Here is a 10,719-nt window from a genome sequence, read left to right on the forward strand (position 1 = left end):
TAAAGAAGTTTATTATACCGTTTGAGCTGGTATTAGTAAAAAGGTGAGGGGGAGGAGGAAGTATGCCTCAATGAGCTGTGCCTCCTAATGGTGCCGACATGTTTCGAAGCTTCCCCATGCTTCTTCTTCAGGACCTTAAGGATCCCTTCCTAAAACTCACTGTGATGTGTTAAAATGAACAAAATGAATGAATAAATGAAAAAGGAAGAAAATAACCTCCTAAGGTTAGTAATGCCTAGATAGGTCTTACATGGACCATTAACTTGCTGTAAAGATAGTAAATAACCTCATGAGCTCGTGGACCGAGTGGTGGAAGTGCCAAATCGGCTATAACTCCCTGGAACAATGTCCTGCCAAATAAACCACCCCGGTCGGCTCCGTATATAGGCTGTCATCCATATTCATATTTATTGGGTAGTTTTATGGATTTTACTGTATTTCACAAAGATCTGTGTCCTGATGGCTATTACAATTCATATGCTAATTTTTTAACACGATTTTAGCATTTATGCTGTAATTGATGTGAATGTTACAAAATGTGCAGTATGTTTTCTATTTCTATGCTGTTGCACTTTGCACTTTAAAAGGAGGTATTGCCGCCCATGCGCTGTCATGTGATCAAGGCCGTTCTACTGGCCGAAACGCGTCATGGCGACAAGGTGATAGCAAAATAAATCACTTGGAAAGAATTTGGGTCTGCTCTTACCTTCTTCAGACGGAAAAGGGGATCGACAGGCAAGCGTGCTGAGATATATATATATATATATTACCTACTGGCGGTCGCCAGTAGGTAGTTATAGTTAGGACCACGTTTCCATAGGAAATCCGCAACATTCTATTTTGAATAACTTTTGCGCCGGTCGACGAATCCTCGCGAATTTTTCAAAATAGGTGGGGCGCTACGCTCCGCTCCTACCCTGAAAGTCTCGGGGGGATTCGTCAAGCGGGGGCTGAGATAAAAGGGGGGTCCCAAAACGCGTTTTTCCCATGCATTTTTCCATAGGACCTTTAGACACAGCTACAGCCCGAACGGCTGAACAGAATTACTTGAAATTTGGCAGAGAGGTAGTCCTCAGGTCAAGGAAGTGCCTTTTGTAGGTTTGGTGTAAATCTGTTCAGTAGATTCGGAGAAAATAGCCTTTAAATCAATATATATATCTGAGCCAGCTTACGGTGCGCTTACGGTGCGCTTACCGTACGCGTACGGTGACGTGCGCGAGCGCGATTCTGATTGGCTCTTAGATCTTAGTAAACATTCGAATCGGCCGAAACCAGGAAGCGGCGGCCGCCATTTTCGCTCTCGCACTCTGAGTGGGGCAGCATAAATGAAGCCCAAAAATGTGTAAAGGGGCAGTATATTGAGATAATAATCACCCAGCAGTGATATACGGGCCCCCAAACAACCCACAAGGCCCAAAAATGTTTTTTTCGAAAAATCGCCGATTACGCTTACCGTACGCGTACGGTAAAAATTTGTTTAAAAAAAAAAAAATTATCCACACTCTCCCCACCCCATGTGCAAATGGTGCCCGAAGGGCACCATTTATGCATGGCATATCAAACCAATGAAAATAATAAACAAAACATTTCACAACGATGCGCATAAAATGTGCGCACGGTGCGCGAAGCGCATAGTGCGTACATGGCCCATCCCGCATAATGTGGGCACGCGGTGCGCGCAGCGCACCGCGTGACCACCGTGCGTGCATGGCACTAACTGCGTAAAGTGGGCGCGCGGTGCGCGAAGCGCACCGTGCGCGCACGGAACGAACTGCGTTAACTGGGCGCGCACGCCACGAATGGCGTAAAGTAAGTTAGCATTTAAAAAAACGTACAAATTCACTGAAAAAACCATAGGTTTCACACACGTTATAGTTAGGAATTAGCATTTAAAAAACCTTGCAAATTCACTGAAAAAACCATAGGTTTCACACATGTTATAGTTAGCTGTACATTTTACTGATAAAAAAACCAATGAAATTCCCCCGTTATAGTTACTGTAGGCAACTATAACTCACGCGACCGTAATCCTCTGCTGATGACATATGTGTCTTTATGAAAAAAAAATATTTGTAATATATGTATAGCTAAAATTTAATGGAAGAAGACATGGTATTAGCATCAGCAGAGGATTGCGGTCGCGTGAGTTATAGTTGCCTACAGTAACTATAACGGGGGAATTTCATTGGTTTTTTATCAGTAAAATGTACAGCTAACTATAACATGTGTGAAACCTATGGTTTTTTCAGTGAATATATATATATATATTTTTATATATATATATATATATAAAGACACAATCCACGCACAAAGTTTAGTAGATCAAACCTGCAGGAACGGACCACAAGGAAACTGAAAACTTCTTTACGTGTAGTTTATTTCCCCAACAGCAACAATATATATATATATATATATATATATATATATATTAAAATGAGTTTAAGAAGGTGCTAAGGAGGGGAGGTTTAAGTAATGAGCATGAAGGAACGCACTTCACAGAGGCCATGCAATCACTTCAAATGTCCTGCGTCTCGGCTGTCACACCTTCAATTATGAGAAATTCCTTAACGTTCACAAACTCAAAGCGAACAAGCATTGGCATTGCCAATGGGTCTCGCCTTTGGGACCTTATAAGTGTTTAGCTATGCAACAGTTAATGTTGTTGCAGTAAGGATATTGTGCTGTATAATTAAATATTTATAAAGTCCCAAAGGCAATACCTGTTGGCTATGCCAATGCTTGTTTCGTGTCCGGATTTGACCCCGAAGGAGGCTATACCGGAAAGCTGGCATTGGAGACGGGGGACACAAGAAGCAAGGGACATGCGAAGTGCCTGGAACAGGGAGGAATCTGCTTGCACTCAATATCGCAGCCAACTGGCGGAGGAGGAGAGTGACCCCCTGGAGAGAAGCGCAAGACCAGGAGAGCGGACTAAAGGAGACCTGCAGACACAGAGTTGGGAAACGAGAAGCCCTCAGCAGCCTGAGACCCAGCGGCAGGATGCATCTTCCTGCCATGCTCCTTGAGGGGTGTGTCTTAGCCAGGTGTGTAACCGGCTACTTTCTAGAGAAGGGAAGCTGGAAAGGGGCATCGGCAGCAGCGGGTCGGGCCAGAAGACTGAGCGGGAGTGACATAATATGCTGCATGTCAGGGTACAGCTCACTTGAACTAAAACTTGGCAGTTCGGGCTGGACTGTTCCCATGAGGCACAGGGTCAGACTGATTTGCATATGGCCATGTCTGAACTGGGGTGGCAGAGTGGGCTAAAGAACGGTGATGGATCAAACCCGGATCTGTTGACTGGGTGTGAGTGTTTGATTGGTACTGATGCTCCGTCCATCACCACCCCCTTTTGTACCGCTTTGTTCGCCATAAGTTGGCAGGGTATGCTCAGACGTGAGTCCCTTGCTCACTTTGCCACTGGATTCAAGCAAGCCTGGCTGAAGACGGCTGAAATGCCAGAAACCGGTTCTAGGAAGCTTGTTTCCGGTCCAGGGAAGGCATGGCTTGGCAGTTCGGGCTGGACTGTTCCCATGAGGCACAGGGTCAGACTGATTTGCATATGGCCATGTCTGAACTGGGGTGGCAGAGTGGGCTAAAGAACGGTGATGGATCAAACCCGGATCTGTTGACTGGGTGTGAGTGTTTGATTGGTACTGATGCTCCGTCCATCACCACCCCCTTTTGTACCGCTTTGTTCGCCATAAGTTGGCAGGGTATGCTCAGACGTGAGTCCCTTGCTCACTTTGCCACTGGATTCAAGCAAGCCTGGCTGAAGACGGGTGAAATGCCAGAAACCGGTCCTAGGAAGCTTGTTTCCGGTCCAGGGAAGGCATGGCTTGGCAGTTCGGGCTTGACTGTTCCCATGAGGCACAGGGTCAGACTGATTTGCATATGGCCATGTCTGAACTGGGGTGGCAGAGTGGGCTAAAGAACGGTGATGGATCAAACCCGGATCTGTTGACTGGGTGTGAGTGTTTGATTGGTACTGATGCTCCGTCCATCACCACCCCCTTTTGTACCGCTTTGTTCGCCATAAGTTGGCAGGGTATGCTCAGACGTGAGTCCCTTGCTCACTTTGCCACTGGATTCAAGCAAGCCTGGCTGAAGACGGCTGAAATGCCGGAAACCGGTCCTAGGAAGCTTGTTTCCGGTCCAGGGAAGGCATGGCTTGGCAGTTCGGGCTGGACTGTTCCCATGAGGCACAGGGTCAGACTGATTTGCATATGGCCATGTCTGAACTGGGGTGGCAGAGTGGGCTAAAGAACAGTGATGGATCAAACCCGGATCTGTTGACTGGGTGTGAGTGTTTGATTGGTACTGATGCTCCGTCCATCACCACCCCCTTTTGTACCGCTTTGTTCGCCATAAGTTGGCAGGGTATGCTCAAACGTGAGTCCCTTGCTCACTTTGCCACTGGATTCAAGCAAGCCTGGCTGAAGACGGCTGAAATGCCAGAAACCGGTTCTAGGAAGCTTGTTTCCGGTCCAGGGAAGGCATGGCTTGGTAGTTCGGGCTGGACTGTTCCCATGAGGCACAGGGTCAGACTGATTTGCATATGGCCATGTCTGAACTGGGGTGGCAGAGTGGGCTAAAGAACGGTGATGGATCAAACCCGGATCTGTTGACTGGGTGTGAGTGTTTGATTGGTACTGATGCTCCGTCCATCACCACCCCCTTTTGTACCGCTTTGTTCGCCATAAGTTGGCAGGGTATGCTCAGACGTGAGTCCCTTGCTCACTTTGCCACTGGCTTCAAGCAAGCCTGGCTGAAGACGGCTGAAATGCCAGAAACCGGTCCTAGGAAGCTTGTTTCCGGTCCAGGGAAGGCATGGCTTGGCAGTTCGGGCTGGACTGTTCCCATGAGGCACAGGGTCAGACTGATTTGCATATGGCCATGTCTGAACTGGGGTGGCAGAGTGGGCTAAAGAGCGGTGATGGATCAAACGCGGATCTGTTGACTGGGTGTGAGTGTTTGATTGGTACTGATGCTCCGTCCATCACCACCCCCTTTTGTACCGCTTTGTTCGCCATAAGTTGGCAGGGTATGCTCAGACGTGAGTCCCTTGCTCACTTTGCCACTGGATTCAAGCAAGCCTGGCTGAAGACGGCTGAAATGCCAGAAACCGGTCCTAGGAAGCTTGTTTCCGGTCCAGGGAAGGCATGGCTTGGCAGTTCGGGCTGGACTGTTCCCATGAGGCACAGGGTCAGACTGATTTGCATATGGCCATGTGTGAGAAGTTGGCCTGGTATATGATGCTCACTAGTTAAAGTGATCACCTTGTACCATGCCAAGCAACCCTTATGGTGTGGTTGTAAGTCAACCTTTTCGGACTAGCTGCCCTAGTGGTAGCGTAGGCTAAGCAGTCTTTGAGGCTAAACTCGTGAAGCGTGTTAAGCCAGCTGTTTTACCAAATGCAACCCCCTTTTATACCAATGAAAGGACACCACACAGATATATATTCAAAATATATATGTATTTATTTCTCAAAGTAACCCCTAGTCTCTTTATGAGCACAGGAGCACAAATCGTCAAACAAGATTACAGTAGAATACACAGAAGTTGCACTTTATATGGATAGGCCCTGGTGGCCACTCGAACCATATACTAAAATAGTGGTATAAGTACCACGAACAGAAAAGGGAAAAGCCCTAGGGCCTCTAGAATCGCTGGGCCTACAAGGAGCTAACGTCAGTTAGTGACCAGGAGGTCCACGGGTGGCGTGTGCAGAGCAAATAGTCACACGCGGGCTCCCATAGGTTTCAATGGGTGCGTAAAAAGTACAAAGTTACTGCAAAGAGGATCTTCCGGATGGACTAGGAACTCAAGATTTGGAACACAGGCACTAGAGATGTAATACTACACTTGGGCACAGGTGTGCCAGCTTTACCTCACCCACAGGAAGCGGGTGCATAGGCCTCGAAGTACGTCGGGTTTCTTCTATCTGTTCCGTGGAGCCTGAAGACAAAGATGTTGCAGGCGGTCGGTCCGGGAGAGATGCAGTGGATCCAAGAGTGGATCGGAGATGTCGAAGACCTGTAAGCAGAGGGGACAGTGTTCACAGTCACTAGCCAGTGACCAGCGTGGCACCAGGTGGGTACCAGGCGATGTCGGGTGCAAACAGGAAGAAAGGTGTAGCTTGTCTCTGCAGCCACGTGGTCCCTGGAGGTCGACGACGTCCAGGAGTCGGTTCACGAGCTGTCCCACGCAGGCTCTCGCTGTCGGCGGTGTCGGCGACTTGATCGAAGCAAACAAGCCTTGGCAAAAGCAATTGTTGTAGGAGATGAAATAAGCTGATGGTTCTGGCCAGCAAGGTCAGAAGGACTGCTCCTTTGGAGGGGAGCAAGGGCCAGTCTGGAGCAACCAGACCAGCGGTGTATTTCTTGAAGTTCGTCGCCAAGATGGCTACTAGCCAGCGGCCAGCAACCGGTTAGGCGCGTCGAGTGGCAAAATGCAGAAGGGCCCCACGCAGATCGTGGAGATGCTGGAGGGCTCACCTTTGGTGCAGATGCTGCTCGGGTGTTGGGCTTCTCAGATCCAAAAGCACAACTTGGAGGGAGCCTCGGTTGTTGCACTTGTCAGCTTGTCGTGGTCGTTTCAAGATGGCTGGCTCCACGTGTCTCGGTGCCTCCACGGGTCTCCTCTTTTCAGGGACTGTGGATCGGGCGGTGAGAGGTCTGGAGGTCCAGGTCTTGTCAGTCTCTGGGCTCGGGCTCCGGCGGGAGGCGGCGGCAAAGCAGACGTTGATTCGCTGGATGGTGCTTGCGTTAGCAAGGTGGTCACTCCCTGACCACAGGGGAGATTGGCTTCAGTCCTCTGTGCGGCAGAGCGTCGAAGTTCCCGTCTCCTTCTTAGTGTTAAGTTGATTCCAGGATGTCTGAAGTCTTAGGACACAGCTCCTACCTTTAAGCGGATTCTAGGGGCCGGACTACCTGCTAGGTCCCTCCCTATGGGTGGGACCAGGAAGGGGGGTGGTTACACCCCCAATCCTTTGTCCAGCTCGCCCCAGGCCCGGGACTGGTGTGCCCCAGGACCGGTTTGAACTGGCATATGCACCGAGGCTCCTTGTGAGCCACAGGCATGTCTGGTTTCTTTCAAGCCCTACCTGACCAATACACAAAATCCTGTCTGGGGTGGTGCATGCACCTCCCCTGGCAGGAAACCCTTTGTCCACACCTCCCAAGCTGGAAGAACTCCCAGCAGCATGAGGGCAGACTTGTGTCTGTGGTGGCAGCATCCATTTTGTGGAGCTGAGGCTATGTCTGTCTGATTTTACCCGGGTTTCAGGTACTGTACATGTCGTGTCCCTCTAGAAGGGTGGAATGCTGACCCCGTCACCAGAATTGGCAAAGGGTTAGTATTCCAATTCGTATGACACCTTACTCGACATGTTTTGATAAAGCCAAACCAAAGATAGCATTTAACCGCGAGGTTCATAATGCACTTAAGAGTATATGGTATGACGATATCTGGAAACAGTAGAAGGAAGTTGTTCCGACCACTGCAGACAGGCTCAGCTCATGCCAGAGCACCATCTCACATGGAACCAAGCACTCTGCCTTCAGGATTGTTAAGGCCTGCCATAGGAGTGACTTATAGGTTACCAGGTGTCCCATTTAAGGTTAGGTATAGGTATACTACACCTTAGTAAGGGGTGATTACACCAACTTACCCCAGCTGAGTGATCAGCCAGTTGTGTCAAATTGTTAGGCCAAGCCTGGGGTGGCATAATACATGCTTCAGCCCTTGGCAGGCCTTGGGTACACCAATGCCCTGGGTACCTAGTGTACACTGGTACAGGGGCTGACAGGGTGATCCACTTCCAATTGGTTATGCACCTAGGGTGCATAGTTTTAATTTAGTAGAGAGAACAGCAGGCTGGGGGTCTGATTGGCAGGCCCACAGCCTCAATATGTCAAAAACCAGTGAAGCAAAAAGCAAAAATTTGGGGTGACCATAGGATAGCAGACCCTACTCTCCTACACAACCCCCCCCCAAACGCTGGGACATTAAACTAGCCTTGACCAGTCTCGTCTTCATGTCCTAAGTGGAAGTACCTGGAGAGACCATCTGCATTCCCATGGTCAGTACCTGGCCGGTGCTCCACTGTAAAGTCCATCCCCTGTAGGGAAATGGACCACCTAAGCAGTTTGGGGTTTTCACCCTTCATCTGATTTAGCCACAAGAGGGGCTTATGGTCGGTCTGAATCTTGAAGTGAGTGCCAAACAAGTATGGCCTCAGCTTCTTCAGGGCCCACACCACAGCAAAGGCCTCCCTCTCAATATCTGACCAATTCTTCTCTCTGGGGGTCAACCTTCTGCTAATAAAAGCAATGGGTTGGTCTTGACCATCTACATTAAGTTGTGACAGCACAGCTCCCACACCCAACTCAGAAGCATCTGTTTGGACAATAAACTCTTTGGAGTAGTCAGGACTTTTCAGGATAGGTGCAGAGCACATGGCCTCCTTCAGGTCATCAAATGCCTTTTGACAGCTTACTGTCCACTGAACCTTTTTGGGCATCTTCTTGGATGTCAGATCATTAAGAGGAGTCACAATGGACCCATAGTTCTTAACAAACTTCCTGTAGTACCCAGTCAAGCCCAAGAAAGCTCGAACTTGAGTCTGGGTGGTTGGAGGGGACCAGTCCTTGATGGATTGTATCTTACTCTCCAGTGGTTGAACTTGGCCTCCACCTACAAGGTGGCCCAAATATACAACCTTACTCTGCCCTATCTGGCACTTAGTAGCCTTGATAGTGAGGCCTGCCCTTTGCAGAGCCTCAAGAGCCTTCTTCAGGTGGATCAGGTGATCCTCCCAGGTGGAGCTAAAGACAGCAATGTCATCCAGATATGCTGCGCAAAAGTCATCCAACCCAGTAAGGACTTGGTTCACCAGCCTTTGGAAGGTGGCAGGTGCATTCTTCAGACCAAAGGGCATCACCACAAACTGGTAGTGCCCACCTGGGGTTGAGAATGCTGTTTTGGCCTTAGACTCCTCAGCTAATCTGATTTGCCAATAGCCAGCTGTCAAGTCAAATGTGCTCAAAAACTTTGCAGAAGCTAGTTTGTCTATGAGCTCATCTGCCCTTGGAATAGGGTGTGCATCTGTCCTGGTGACAGCATTGAGTCCTCTGTAATCCACACAGAACCTCATCTCTCTCTTGCCATCTTTGGTGTGAGGTTTGGGGACCAGAACCACTGGGCTAGCCCAGGGGCTCTCGGAGGGTTCAATGACACCTAATTCCAGCATTTTATGTACCTCAGCCTTTATACAGTCCCTGACGTGGTCAGGTTGTCTGTAAAGCTTGTTCTTTACAGGCAGACTGTCACCAGTGTCCACCACATGGGTACACCAGTTAGTTTGACTAGGTATCAAGGAAAACATATGTGAAAATGATTGTAGAACCTGTCTACATTCAGTCTGCTGATGGGCAGTGAGGTTGCCTCCAAGGGTCACTCCTTCAACTGAGCCATCTTCAGGGTTCTGAGACAACAGGTCTGGGAGAGGGTCACTCTCTTCCTCCTGTCCCTCATCTGTAGCCATGAGCAAGCCCATGTCTGCCCTGTCAACATATGCTTTAAGCCTGTTAACATGGAGTACCCTGTGGGGACTCCTGGGAGTTCCTAGGTCTACCAAGTAGGCGACCTCTCCCTTCTTTTCCAGGATTGTATGGGGTCCAGACCATTTGTCTTGGAGTGCTGCTAGGGCCACTGGCTCCAACACCCATACCTTCTGTCCTGGCTGAAACTCAACCAAGACAGCCTTTTGGTCATGCCAAGCTTTCTGTAAGGCCTGGCTTGCCTCAAGGTTTTTGGATGCCTTCTCCATATACTCAGCCATCCTGGAGCGGAGACCAAGTACATAGTCCACTATGTCTTGCTTAGGCTTTTTGAGAGGTAACTCCCATCCTTCCTTCACCAAACACAGTGGGCCTCTCACAGGGTGCCCAAACAACAATTCAAAGGGGCTGTAGCCAACTCCTTTTTGTGGGACCTCTCTGTAAGCAAACAGAAGGCAGGGTAGAAGGATGTCCCATCTTCTCCTGAGATTTTCAGGTAATCCTTTGATCATACCCTTTAGGGTCTTGTTGAATCTCTCAACAAGCCCATTGCATTGTGGGTGATAAGGGGTGGTGAACTTGTAGTTGACACCACATTCCTTCCACATAGCTGTCAAGTATCCTGACATAAAGTTGGTACCTCTGTCAGATACTACCTCCTTAGGAAACCCCACTCTGGAGAATACTCCCAGCAGGGCCCTGGCCACAACAGGAGCTGTAGTGGTCCTAAGGGGAATTGCCTCTGGATACCTGGTGGCATGATCCACTACCACCAGTATAAATCTGTGCCCAGATGCAGTGGGAGGATCCATGGGACCCACTATGTCTATTCCCACTCTTTCAAAGGGGACCCCCACCACAGGTAGTGGTATTAGGGGGGCCTTTGTTGTGCCACCTGATTTGCCACTGGCTTGGCAGGTAACACAGGAGCGACAAAACTCCTTTGTATCTTCATTCATGTGAGGCCAGTGAAAGTGAGGGACAAGCCTGTCCCAAGTCTTATTCTGGCCTAAGTGTCCTGCTAAAGGAATATCATGGGCCAAGGTAAGAAGGAAGCCCCTAAATTGCAGAGGTATAACCAACCTCCTGGTAGCACCAGGCTTGGGGTCTCTAGCCTCTGAATAAAGGAGTCCTTCATCCCAATACACTTTATGGG

This window comes from Triturus cristatus, chromosome 3_2 (genome assembly GCF_964204655.1).
Source record: "Triturus cristatus chromosome 3_2, aTriCri1.1, whole genome shotgun sequence".
In the NCBI taxonomy this organism is placed as follows: Eukaryota; Metazoa; Chordata; class Amphibia; order Caudata; family Salamandridae; genus Triturus; species Triturus cristatus.